The 13,166-nt window shown below is 44.4% G+C and overlaps 1 protein-coding gene across 11 annotated transcripts in view; it reads right to left on the bottom strand.

The window, feature by feature from the left end:
* Positions 1 to 12,770, bottom strand: part of PPP6R1 (protein phosphatase 6 regulatory subunit 1) — a 52,515-nt gene extending 39,745 nt beyond the window's left edge. For 10 of the 11 annotated variants that reach the window (XM_028702046.2, XM_028702042.2, XM_028702044.2 and 7 more), the window contains exon 1: positions 12,618 to 12,770. The gene's annotated coding sequence lies outside the window, so the exon portion shown is untranslated. Of the gene's footprint in view, positions 1 to 12,290; positions 12,406 to 12,617 lie in introns of those variants that run through there. The other variant, XM_028702039.2, reaches the window with a different exon arrangement.
* Between the last annotated feature and the right edge of the window lie 396 nt (positions 12,771 to 13,166).

Here is a 13,166-nt window from a genome sequence, read left to right as displayed (position 1 = left end):
TTTTTTTTTGAGCTTCTGATGATAATTAAACAGGTAATGACACTTGCCTAAAGATGTTTATATGTCCACAATTCATCCCTGTCCTTATTCAGCTTACCAATATCAAGGTAAGAGAAAACTGGCTATTTAAAATATTTTACATTTCACCTTGCAATGCATAATTTCTGAGATGACTTGCAAACGTGTTACAATCACCACAAAACCATTAATAAAAACGAAGGTGGCATCTCTTCCTCTCCAGAAGGTTGCTGCGATTCCACAAAATACACTTGCTTCTTGAGACCAAGTTTGGCAGAAGGCCCGTATGGTACTGATATAAGTAGATTACAGTTAACAAACAGGTCTTTGTGGCATTTGGTAGCAATACTTCAAACAAAGGTTTTAGACAAAACAAAGACACTTGGCTAAAGATTTGGTTGCCAAGAACAACCTGCTGCTAATTTTCCAGGCAACTTATTGGGGAGCAAACTCAGGGTTTGATCAAAAGGGATTCTAACCCCACATGATAGGTTCCTGGGCCAAGTGATGAGATTTGTCAAACCCACATTCTAACTTCCCATTTTTAAAAAGAAAACCACCACATTACAGCATGTGTTTAGATTTAGCTACCTGGCTATATCATTAAAAGGCAGGGCAAGGGCATTCCTTATAGTTCTCTTCTCAGCAGTACAACCACCCGAAGAGTGTGATTGCTGCTGTTAGGACTGCTCATACCAGGTACACAACTATCCCAACTGATAGTATGGTCCGCAAATAATAATATCTTGGAGGTCCCGGGCCTCAAGGAGGTTAAACTGGCCTCAGCCAGGGCCAAGGCCTTTTCGGCTTTGGCCCCAGCCTGGTGGAACACGCTATCGCAGGAGACCAGGGCCCTGCGGGACATCTTTCCGCAGGGCCTGCAAGACGGAGTTGTTCTGCCTGGCCTTCTATCCGGGCCCTGTAAGTTACCTCTTTGGCCCTTTTATTGGCTCATGTGGGACCAACCTAGATAGCTGGCCCTGATGAATACTTGAAGTTCCCGACCCCTATGGTTGTAATTCATGGGCAATCATTTAATTTTATCCTGATTCTAATTTTTAAGCTATATTTTAATCAATTGTTTGATTGTGTTTTAATGTATTTGATGTTAGCCCGGTCTTGGCTGGGGAGGGCGGGGTATAAATAAAAAATTACTTACTTACTTACTTACTTACTTACTTACTTACTTACTTACTTACTAACTAGAATCAAAAGTAAGTTGCACACACAATTTTTTTAAAAAATAACTTCTTTGCCAAGTTAGCTCACAGTGCTCCATTTGTATGCTTTATTCTGAACCTAATATTTTGTTTTTAAATGAAGAGCAGTAGTAAGTGGTATGAGGAGTGGCATGGGTGGGGGAATCTGACTGGAGGCCATGGGAGGGGACACAGCCACACAGGAATAAAGTATCTGCCAAACAACAAAGAGGATCACATCCCCTGCGTGTTGTCAAAAGTCTTCCCTGGCCATTAGGACTAGAAACCGCTTTATTAAAACAAAAAGGCTGAAATTGCCAGGAATCGCTACCAAAATCAGGTTATATGAATACCAGAAGACAAAGAGCCCCATTTTACTGATGGGAAACAAGAAGATTATGGCTTTCAGCAAGGAACTATTTGTTATACAGGTTTTAATTTAGCGCACTCACACTACACATATACACACCCACAGCTCAGTGATTCAAATTTCTTAATTTTTTTCTTCCGTTATACTCCAAAACTGTTTCTTGCATTTCTCATTTGTGCACTGGCACATGCCCTATGATGTACACAAAAATGGCATTAATATTTCCAGGACACTTATTTACTTTCTCATTCTCAAACTTGCTCACTGCGCCAGAGTTCAGCCTAGATGATTTTCTGGCCCCACCCTCAGTTAGCGGGATCAGCCAAGGTCACTTGCACAACTCCACTAACGCTTGGCCAACTGGTCACAATTCCTTAATGAGCCCTTTGTAAACCTTTGTAAGTGGCAGGCTAAAAAGCCAGCTTGAATGGCCATAGAAGCAGAGTCACCAGGGTTCAGCTGAGGTGGAAGAGAGGCTTGTGTTGGGTCTCAAATTCACCAGAAACTCAAGCAAGCATCAGCCACGGTGTCACAAGCAGTTAACGATCATCGCTAAAGCATGCCAAGAATTAGGGCTTGCGCAGAATGAATAGGGACAGTAGATAGGTGTGCTAGGAAATTGAAAAAGACAACACAGAATTGGGCAAATTGCAAGGCTTAGTCACTGTCTAATGCCTAACCATGGATAGAGGGGCTAGAGCACAAGTGGGGAATACGTGGTTCTCCAGATCACTCCCATCATCTCTGATCATTGGTCATGCTGCCTGGAGCTGATGGGACAGGTGGGGGGGGTGTGTTGTTGTCTGGTGGGCCAGAGATCCCACAGCCCTGGATTACAGCTTGGGCCTGTGATTTAAAAGACACAGGAGATGCTGACCAGAACTTCAGGGGAAATGGGAGGAAGGGCAAATACTAAAGAAAGTATTCAGCCTAAAGGAGCCAAAAGGGATAACCTGTGCATGCAGAGACTACTCTCTACTAATGGATTGAGAGGGAAGTAAAAACTTATGAGAACCAAGAATATTTCAAATAGGCAGAACTCCACTGGTTATGAAAGAGTAAGCTGGCCCAATCATGCCACACAATGTGGCAACTGAAAGAAGGCCTTCTCAGTAGCAAATTATGGAACTCCCTCCCTAAGAATATTCACCTAGCTCCTTCTTTACCACCTCTTTGGGGCCAAGCGAAGTCCTCCCTATTCTCCCAGGCTTTTAATTGTATTTGATTGCTGTTTAAGATAATTGAGCCTCCTTTGGTTGCTTGACTGTTTTAAATAAATTATTGCTTTTATTATTATCTTTCTCTAATCTTCCATTTCTGTTATTATGCTTTATCTTTATTTTGTTAGCCTTATTGAGGCATTTGCAAACAAGGCAGAATTTAAATACTCACAAAAAAGTAAGGTTGGGCAGGACTGCCTGTTAAAAGTATGCAGGGCAACATTTTTCAACACACATGACCCGTGTCACAGTATAGCAGAAGGTGGTCTCTTTTACAAGCCTCCAGTTTCACTATTGGCAAAGCGTTTAAGGCCATGTGCTTCCTCTACTAGGATCAAGAGGTCTTGCTCTCTGCTAGCAGTCACCTCACATATACCTCAGATCATTTCCACAGTCATGGAGACTATTTTGCTCATCATCGTTCACTAGCCGAGAGATGACCCTCAATCCCTGGTTGAACCCCACCCGCCTGTTATTACATTACCCTTCCTAAACCCACTCTATTACCTAGTCTTGATTTATGAACTTCAGTATGAACAAACGCCTGTCAACTCCAGAGAACCTACACTCTGGAGTGTGATAGATATAGCCACCCCCAGCAGGAATTCTTGCCCCCCAGCAGTTATAGTTAAGGCTTTCCTAGAGGCAAGGATACCCAGAGCCAATGGGAAACTTGCTGAGAGAGGGGATGGGTGTGTTTTTGAAAGACTGCATTGAACACCCACGCAGGAGACCCAAGACAGCTTTATCATGCCACTACAGTCGTACCTTGGATCTCAAACACCTTGGCTCCCGAACAAATCAACTCCTGGAAGTGAGTGTTTTGGTTTTTGAACAATTTTTGGAAGCCAAACATCCAGTGTGGCCTCCAATTGGCTGCAGGAGCTTCCTGCAGCCAATCTGAAGCCGCGCTTTGGTTTCGGAAATGTTTTGGAAGTCAAACAGACTTCCGGAACGGATTCCGTTTGACTTCCAAGGTACAACTGTATAGCCATTGTCAGTCAGGAACTCTGAAATGCTGCAGTGTTTTTTTTACAATGTGTCCTCCCCAGCACACCCTATCCGTTTCAGTCCGGCTATGCCACACACTCTTACTCAAACTGTATGCATGCACAAGCATGTTGAAATATGTATACAGCACTAGGCCCAAGACCACAAACTGCCTTAAAAAACCCGATAAAAACTCAATACGCTTGCCAAATTCTATAATCAGAAAACCTGAATTCCACATTCTAAATTTATGACTAGGTGAGTAGGGGAGAGATCCAGGTTAGATTTTCTGATTCAGATTGTCAAGTAAATGGGTTTGGCAATAATTGGAGTGTCTCACAGCAACAGTGAAAAGAGAAGTGCAATTTCTGTATGTGGGGCAGGGGGAAGAAAAGTAATTAAGGTTACAGAGACATGCCCTACCTCCTGGACAAAAGGAAGCAAACACAAATTATTTCTTTCTGTTTTCCAAGTCATTTGGTAGACCTACCTCTTACATTTTTAGGCTTTTCTTCATTTGCAGTGATGGCACATATATATAAAATAAGTGAATGAGTAAGAATAAATGCTTCCTTCAGATTCTGACATTGCAGGGGTTTGGACTGGATTACCTTTTGGCTCCCTTCCAACTCTACATTTCTATGATTCTATGTTGGGATCCCTTCTGAGAACCAGTAAGCTATAAAGGAATGTTGGCATGGGCTGGTGAGCACAAGATGGCATGATGGGTTGGGAAGGACAGGTTGGATTTGGAGCTCCATGTGAGAAGGAAACAAGAGTAGGGCCATTTTTTAATAAAGAGCCTAACTAAAAATATATCTTGAGGACATAAGAGAAGCGATGCTGTATCAGATCCGGTATCCATCCAGGTCCAGGACAACAGTAGCAAACTAGATCCTTTCAAGAGATCCAAAAGCAGAACATGTAGGCACCAAATTATCCCTGTCTACATGCTTACTGACACTCAAAGAACTCCAGAAAGTTGACACGGCAGAACTTTCCTTTGCAGAAATCCCTCAGCATGTCTTGTTCTTTTACATGTTTAATAATTCCAGCTTTAATCATGATTTCTACCAATTTATCCAGGCCAGAAACTTTTTAAAAAAAAAAAGATCTTAAGAGTCCAAAGTGATATAAGGGAGCTGTTAAGGCAAAATCCACAAAAAGAAGAGGCTTCTGAAATGATAAGGCCCACACCAAGAAATGGTGTTGCACTGAAACCATTTAATCACAAGGTCTAAAAATCTGCTAGCCAACTGAAGCTAGTCAAAACTGAAGCCAAGGTTCTTTTGATTCCATAAGCAACTGGCTCACTGAACCCAAGTCAGGATCCCCTACTTAGGGAAACACTAGGTTCAGCTAACTACTGCCGTATTGTAAAACTCCATTTGGAAGAGCTACTTTCACAGAACCTGTTCTGGTCTCAGGGTGTCTCTGGCCTTGCTAGCTAGGGGTGATGGGAGTTGTAGTTCAACAGCATCTGGGGACCCACAAGTTGAGAAAGGCTGCCATAGAGGCTAGTGGTGTGGGGCACCAGGGCGCCAAGTTCTGGAGGGCACCAGGGAAGAGACGGAGGCTGGACGCGGCGCCTCCCTGCATCAGCTCACTGCCCTCGCCCACCTCTGCCATGGTGCGATGAAGCAGCGCCGTGCCCGGAGCCTCCGTCTACCGTGACCACCGCGGCACAAAGCAGCCAGCTGAGCTGGGAGGTGCCGTGTCCAGCCTCTGCCCGCCTCCTCCAGCCCTGCCAGCAGCGCCGTCCTCCCTATAAAACTCTGGGAAATGGCCGGAGGGAGCTTTGCACCATGGTGCCAGATATGCTTAAGACAGCCCTGTCTGGTCTCTGCCCCACTTTTCCACCTACAGAGCTGTCCACAGTACCCAGCAGATGCAGAGGATAGTCGATGTGGTACCCTCCAGATGCTGATGTCTCCAAACCCTATCACCTCTTATCATTGTCCATACTGACTGGGGCTGATGAAACATTCAAAGAGCACCACACTGGCTACTCCTGTGCTAGAGCAGCAGCTTTCAAACTTCCTATCTTTGAGAAACCTTTCCACATCAACTAGCCTTCCAAGAAATTCTTGTGCATTTTCCACAAAATCATCGGCCTGGTGCGGAGCACGCTAGGATCTGTTCTAAGACACCTACTTGATGGGAGTCACCTCTGAATTAACCAAGAATATGCAACACATACTATGCAATGCATGCTGTCAGGAACAACCAATGGTGCTGAGAAAGCTAACTACAGAAATTTATTGACCATTACTTGCCCCCTAACTAGCAATCAAGAAACCTGAAAACTACAGCTCAGGAGGAAGCAAGATAGCCTTTGAAACATGGTTAAAGTGTCTAGCCCACAAATTTATACTGCATACACATGCCTATGTTAACCTTTTGTGCATGTGGGTGGCCTCAAAATATGAGAACTGGTTCTACACCAATTTTTAAAATATTCCCCTGCCTGGTTGTATGGAGGCAGTTCTTAAGCTTCCCCCGGGTTGCTGTGATTATTTGCAATTGGAGTATTTAAAGGTAAAGGTAAAGGTACCCCTGCCCGTACGGGCCAGTCTTGACGGACTCTAGGGTTGTGCGCCCATCTCACTCAAGAGGCCGGGGGCCAGCGCTGTCCGGAGACACTTCCGGGTCACGTGGCCAGCGTGACAAAGCTGCATCTGGCGAGCCAGCGCAGCACACGGAACGCCGTTTACCTTCCCGCAGGTAAGTGGTCACTATTTATCTACTTGCACCCGGAGGGTGCTTTCGAACTGCTAGGTTGGCAGGCGCTGGGACCGAGCAGCGGGAGCGCACTCCGCCGCGGGGATTCGAACCGCCGACCTTTCGATCAGCAAGCCCTAGGCGCTGAGGCTTTTACCCACAGCGCCACCCTCTCCAGTTATTGTGAACCTCAGCTATTACATTTTAGCACAGTATATTTCTGGTAAAATGCAAGTATTGACATCTGTTCAATTACAGGCTGTACATATACATGCACAAACACTCATTCTCAACACATCAAGGCCTTCTGATCATTTAAAATTATGTAGATTCTTTCATTGCCCATTTTGAAGTCATCCTCCAAGTTCTTTCCAAATTCCTAATTCTTATGCAACCTGAAGAGAGGTTTCTCATTTAATAGGATCATCTCTTAAGTTTTTGTTTGCTTTGTTTTTTATGGCTTTATGCATTTCTCTATTCATTTCTATTTAGTTTTTTAATGTGTTGTACATCAGCTGGAGACACTGGAGTAGCAAGCAACTGACCAGTCTAATAAATATCATGATTATATTTGTAGTACAGTAGTAGTATCGGCAACAGTGATAGTAGTAAAACTGTTGACCATTTTACCTTGGGCAACTAGATGAAACGCAAAACGGAATGGCCCACCTCTCAATCCCTGCCTTCCCTTCCTTCCTCCTACAATCCTATCCTTTACAGCAGGGCTGGGAAACCTGTGGCAATCCAGATGTTGCTGGACTACAACTCCTATTGTTCTTGACCATTGGGCCATGTTGGCTGGGGTTGGTGGGTATTTGACTGTTTTCAGCAATGTCTGGAGGGCCACAGGCATAACAACCCATGCTTTATAGCCAGATCTGTACTGCATTCCCACCACCAATGAAATGAAGTGTAGTGCTACTGCTGCCAGAAGTCAGACAGAGAAGCAAGAATTCTAGCTGCCACAGCACAGTGGTTCTTTGGCAGGGAAGAGCTAATTGCATCATCTGTGGCAGCCCCTAAGTTGTAGAACTCCCTTCCCACATAGGTGGCACCTTCATTACAGAGTTTCCAGTGATGGCTGAAGATACACCTCTATACCCTAGCTTTTGACACTTGAGGTGTATAGTTTCAGGACTCACCTTATTTTTGTGGTTGTTAAGTTGTTCTTAATTTTATAAATGTTGTAATCCACTCTGGGACCTTAGGGTGAAGGGCGGGTCACCGTCGTACAAGTGAACTACACTGTTGTTTCATTGTGGGAAGATACCAAAATTAAGCAGGGCAAACCCTGCTTTTCCAGCAAGCAAAACAACTGTGGCTTCTCATTGAGTGCTCCTGTATGACACACATTTGTCACGTCACAGTTATCCGTCACTTTTTAAGGTGACCATAAAAAAAATGTCAAAGAGGACATTGCCCCATGGGTGGTCCAAAATTTTTAGTGAAGGTATGTTCCTGAAAGACCCAAGATCCCTTACTTGTGTAGGCAGGGTATATATCTCAGGAGAACCACCCTAGGATAACATCCATGGTATATTGATTGTATAAACAAGACCCAAGTCAACCCATTCCCACTGTCCTAAAGAGATCCACAGAACTTTTCTCGCAATCATCGGGGGAGGGTTGTATATTGAATGGGCACCTCCTTGCACCACAACTCCATCAAAGCTTAGCAAAAGGTGGCATTTGTCAAAACAACAGCTAATTTACTGTGGCACAATCTCTCATATCTGGCCTGTGTGCAACAAGCCTTGGTCCCTACTGCTGACTGAGCATAGAAGTATACATTACTCCTGCCCCAGATCAGTCCTGCTGTGGGAAATAAATAAGGATTTCAAATCCCAGGCTGTCTGTCAAAAGGTACTAAAAGAAACGCTTTGTTCGAATTTGAAGTCTCTTATTTCAATTACTTCCTTATGTGCTGATTGTAGCAGCAGGAATAGCTTTATGTCTCTTCTGCCAAAGCTGTCAAGGCAAGCTGCAGCTGTACATCTCCTACATTTAACCATGCCTAGCTGTGGATTTTGATCTCTTGTGGTAGGCTTAAAAAACAACCACCAGCAGCTCTGAGATATTGAACTCCCCCAGGTAAAGTAAGAAAAAGGTTGACGTGTTCCCAAGTTTAACCAAGGCACAGAGACAGATGGGTGGAATCCCCTTTTGCCTTTAATAGCAGACAGATCAATGGAAAGGGGACACCGCTGTCATAGACCTTCTGCATATTTTGATCTCACGAATGGACAGCAGCCAAATAAAAACAGAGAAATGAAACAAAACACAAATACATACACACCTGACCAATCCTTCTAGACTCTGCCCTAAAGTAGGGAAACAGCCAGAGGATGAGAGCAAGGTACAAGGTGAAAGCAAAATATTATTATTCACCCAACACTTCATAGTGTAACTTTTAGTTGAAGTCAGATCCAAACACTATACAAGCTATAAAGGTTCCCCTTGCTTCACAACACCCCCCACCAGACTCCTTGGATGCACTTCCCAATGAAGTGATCCTGTTCTGTGCATTAGAAATGCAAACTTTCAGCTCAGGAGTATCCCAAAATAGGTGCAATCATTAAGTCAGTTAAACATATGTATTTTAACAAAAAAGAAAATCCAACATAATGACAATGTGCAAATTCATGTGAAAGGCTATACTCTATATCCAATGGGTAGTATCCAGGCTAATTTAACAATACTTCAGTTCCATTTATTTATTTTTGTGGAACTTAAATTATTACTGACTTGACCACTGATTTCAAGGACAGCTAAGTTCAACTAATTTATGCTGAAATCCTACATGCAGGAAAACACCACTGAACACAATTAGATTCACTTCTGAGTAAACATGTACAGGGTTGTACTGTAAGACTAGATTCAACAATGCATGCACATCACGTAACACAGTAGGCAAAAGTCACACGTCTCCCCAATACCTGGAGTTGATTCTACGCATGCTTAACCTGCTTACCATTTCAGCTCTATATTGCCACAAGATTAAACTAGCATCTCTACTTTTCGGATTATGCGCTGCTGCAATGACTTACTACAATAGCAATTTTTATTATTATAATAATAACTATTATAACTACATTTATATGCCAACTCCCCCCAAGCTCATGGTGGCATACATCTTCCCAGTTTATCCTCATAACAACCCTGTGAGATAGGTTAGGCCAGGCATAGGCAAACTAAGCCCTCCAGAGGTTTTGGAACTACAACTCCCATCATCCCTAGCTAACAGAACCAATGGTCAGAGATGATGCGAACTGTAGTCCCAAAACATCTGGAGGGCCAAGTTTGCCTATGCCTGAGTTAGGCTGAGAGACAGTGACTCGCCACCCAGTGAGCTTCATGGCTGAGTGCTCTCCCAGGTCTTAGTCCAACACTTTAACCACTACACCACATTGGTTCTCAGTAACAGAGTTTCTGACAGCTGGTGCATTTGCTTGACTAAGAAACTGATGGGGCTACCACTGGTGGGGTTATGGCAAAAATGCCATTTGATCAGAATCCTTTTCTCCACCACCACCCAAAAGTCAAGGTAAGATAAGCACATAACAATGCCATCACATTTCCTTGCTATTTAATCCTGTTATGCCACAGTAACAGTGGAAATGGCTGTAGGTTCTGAAGCATTCTGTCCCAGTTCTTACTTGCCTGAGCTGCATCTCCAACAATTCAAACCAATATTCACTATTCACAAACTATGAGGCCTTTTCTACAGTTACCCAAGTAGAACTCCTCCTCTCTCCACAATTCTAACTTCACATCATTTCCCAGTGAGCAACCACCCCATTCCAGAACCAAGCTGAGTGTCTTTCATTTACTTTAGGATATGGACAGATGCACACACATGATGCTGCAATGACTGTAATTCACTTAGCAGTCTTTCCTTGGTCAATACACCAGCAGTCTTGCAAGCTCACTTTCATGAATCAGCACTTTATAGTTTCATTTATTTTATTGACAGAATGAACAGAGACCAAGAGAAAATCAGGTCCACAGAAACTGTGACAAGGACCATGAATTAAAAGACAAAAATAAGTCAGAAGAGAAAGTGGAGCCCATTCCAGTTTCCTGTTTAGAAAGGTCCCAAGAAGTAGGCACCTGCCCACATTTAAAGTAACCAAAAATATATGGATTCTCCTCCAAATAAATAGGGAACCTTTCTAAACAGGATTCACATATCCAGAAGGCTCAACAAGGAAAACAGCTATGTGAAAGGAAAGCCAGAATCGAATTTCTTGATCCCCCAAATGCCACTCAGCCAGTATTTTAACATAAAATAAAGTTCATCTGCTTTTTCAACTTGTTAACATGCTCCACATCTCCATCTAAAGGTTAATGCAGTAAATTAAACCAACAATGCATTTTCTCCACAGACCTGAAAAACATGAGGCAACTCCCACCTAAGGTAGCAAACATATTCAAAGACAGCCAGTTCCCTATCCTGCACAAAATGAAAGTTACTGTGAAGGGAGTCACAGAATCCCAAGACCATCAGAGAGGTCAGCTCCTGCCTTCAAGAGAGATGTGGAACCATTATTCCTCTGACTCACCAAATACAGCACCAGATTACAAACCACAGAAACACAGCAAAAATGACAAGCCATGTTTTTACAGCTTACCAGGAAAATAAAAGCTTGGCAAAGAAGGGAATACAGTGTGGGGAAACAACCAGGAGCCCTCAGTGAACAGTACGAAACAGTCACACAATTGTGGATGGAAAGAGGTTGAGAGATCAAGCTTTTCCAGGACATCTCTGTAAAAGGGAACCTAGGGTCATAGCCCTTAGGGTCATTCAATGTCAGCAGGGAGGCGTTAGTGGTCCATGTGTACTCAGTTATCAGAACTAAGTTTATCCATTAACACACTTTAACCACCCTTCTGTACACAGCAGGAAGGTTACAGAGTGTTATATAACAAGGGTGAAGCTTCTGTTTGCAATTTAAGAACATGTAGCATTTCTAATTCATGTCAGCAATCATGAGGAGTGAAGTACAGAGTAGCAATTATTTTGTATAGCATTAGAAGAAATAAACAAACATGGTACCTGTGGGCATTTCAGTATTAAATAAAAGACATGGTTTACAGCTAGTGGGGTGACGAGGGAGAAGTGGATAGAAGGAGTTAGGTATTGTGAGAAAAGCACACCTAGGGTTAGGACTGAATACCTAGGGCCCTGAATTCTTTCCCTCCAAGCTAATCAAACCCTGAATAGCAAGAAAGAATAGCAAGTCAAAATAAAGAAAACTGCGTGTGCATCTGTGCACCATCACTAACACGCCTTACCGCATACAATTCTCTGTCCTCAAGAAAGGCAAGAAAAACCAGGGCCTGCACCTTTCAAGAAGGAGATCAAACACCTGTTTATCAGTCTGACCAGCTAGCAAACATGACTCAAGTTTTTACAAAAGAAAAGCACTTCCACTTCAGTTTTCTGGGTTCCCAGTTCCCATCAAACGGGTTTTGAATGGTTGGCTTCTCTGAACTTTTGCAGGTTGCAACAAAACGTGTTTGTTATGTTTTTTGGGGGGGCAGCTGAGAGAGAGCCTTCTCTCCTCTTGAATAGCAACTATAGCAGATAAACTGTCTCGCTGCTGCTGTTTCCAAAGACAGTAAATAGACTTTTAAGAGGATGGGAGTGTAGAGAAGAGGCGGCTACGGGGGAGACGGGGGGAGACAGAGATGAAGCCGCCGAGTCGGAGAGAGGGAGGCGGGGTGGGAAGGAAGGAAGGAGGGAGGGAGGGAAGGAAGGAGGCTCGTTACCTGACACGGAGAAAGAGGTGGGCCTCGGGAGGAAATACGAGGGGCAGAGGAAAGGATTAAAAAATCAACTATGGGCGTGCGAGGGGGAACACGGAGTGGGTGTGAAGTATAACAGGGGGAGGGTCTCCCTTAGGGAGCTCTAAAATGGCGGCAGCTTCCTTCCCACAGCGCTCCCTTCCCCCTCACACACAGACAGTACAGACACACACATATTTATGTATATGTATATACATACCTATATATATAGCACACTCCCGCCCCCGCCTTCTCTCTCCGGCTCCCCCCCCCCCGTTTTCCTCCCCCGCCCCCTCCGTCAACCGCTCTTACCGGGCTCGAGCCCCCTCCTTCCTGCTCCTTATTCGCCCGCGGGAGAGGAGCCTCTTTCGCTCGCTTCAGCCGCTCTTCACTTTCTTTTCTTTTCTTTTTTTTCTTTCTGTGTGTTTTTTTTTTTTTTTTTTTTTTGCCTTCACCGCCGCAATCCCACAATCCCCCGCGCGCGCCTCCAGCGGCCGACCTGCTGTTTCCTCCTCCTTCCGCTTAGCCCCTCCCCTCTCCTCAACTCGGCGTTCTCTTGCGGATCCTCCTCCTCCTCCGCGAGCTTTGCAGCCCCGCCCCTGTCCTCCAACTTAAGCTCCTCCTCCTCCTCCTTCGGGCTCCCCCGCCCCTCCCGTTTGTCAATGAAGGGAAGAGGGAGGTGCACCTGCGCATGCGTTACGCTCCCTCGCCTCCTTCTGAGCTTCATTTACTTGAGAGTTGTCCTGCTCCTTTCGATACTTCTGTTCCCCAAGTGAAATTGCCACCTTACTCTTGCTGGCCTCTGTTTTACTTCCTGCCCCCTCTGTGTATCCCCCCCCCCCGTTCATTTTGTTTCTTCTC

The sequence above is a fragment of the Podarcis muralis genome, chromosome 13, assembly GCF_964188315.1.
Source record: "Podarcis muralis chromosome 13, rPodMur119.hap1.1, whole genome shotgun sequence".
NCBI lineage: Eukaryota > Metazoa > Chordata > Lepidosauria > Squamata > Lacertidae > Podarcis > Podarcis muralis.
The sequence above is the reverse complement of the archived record's forward strand: the minus strand, read 5'-3'. Positions and strand labels throughout refer to the sequence as shown.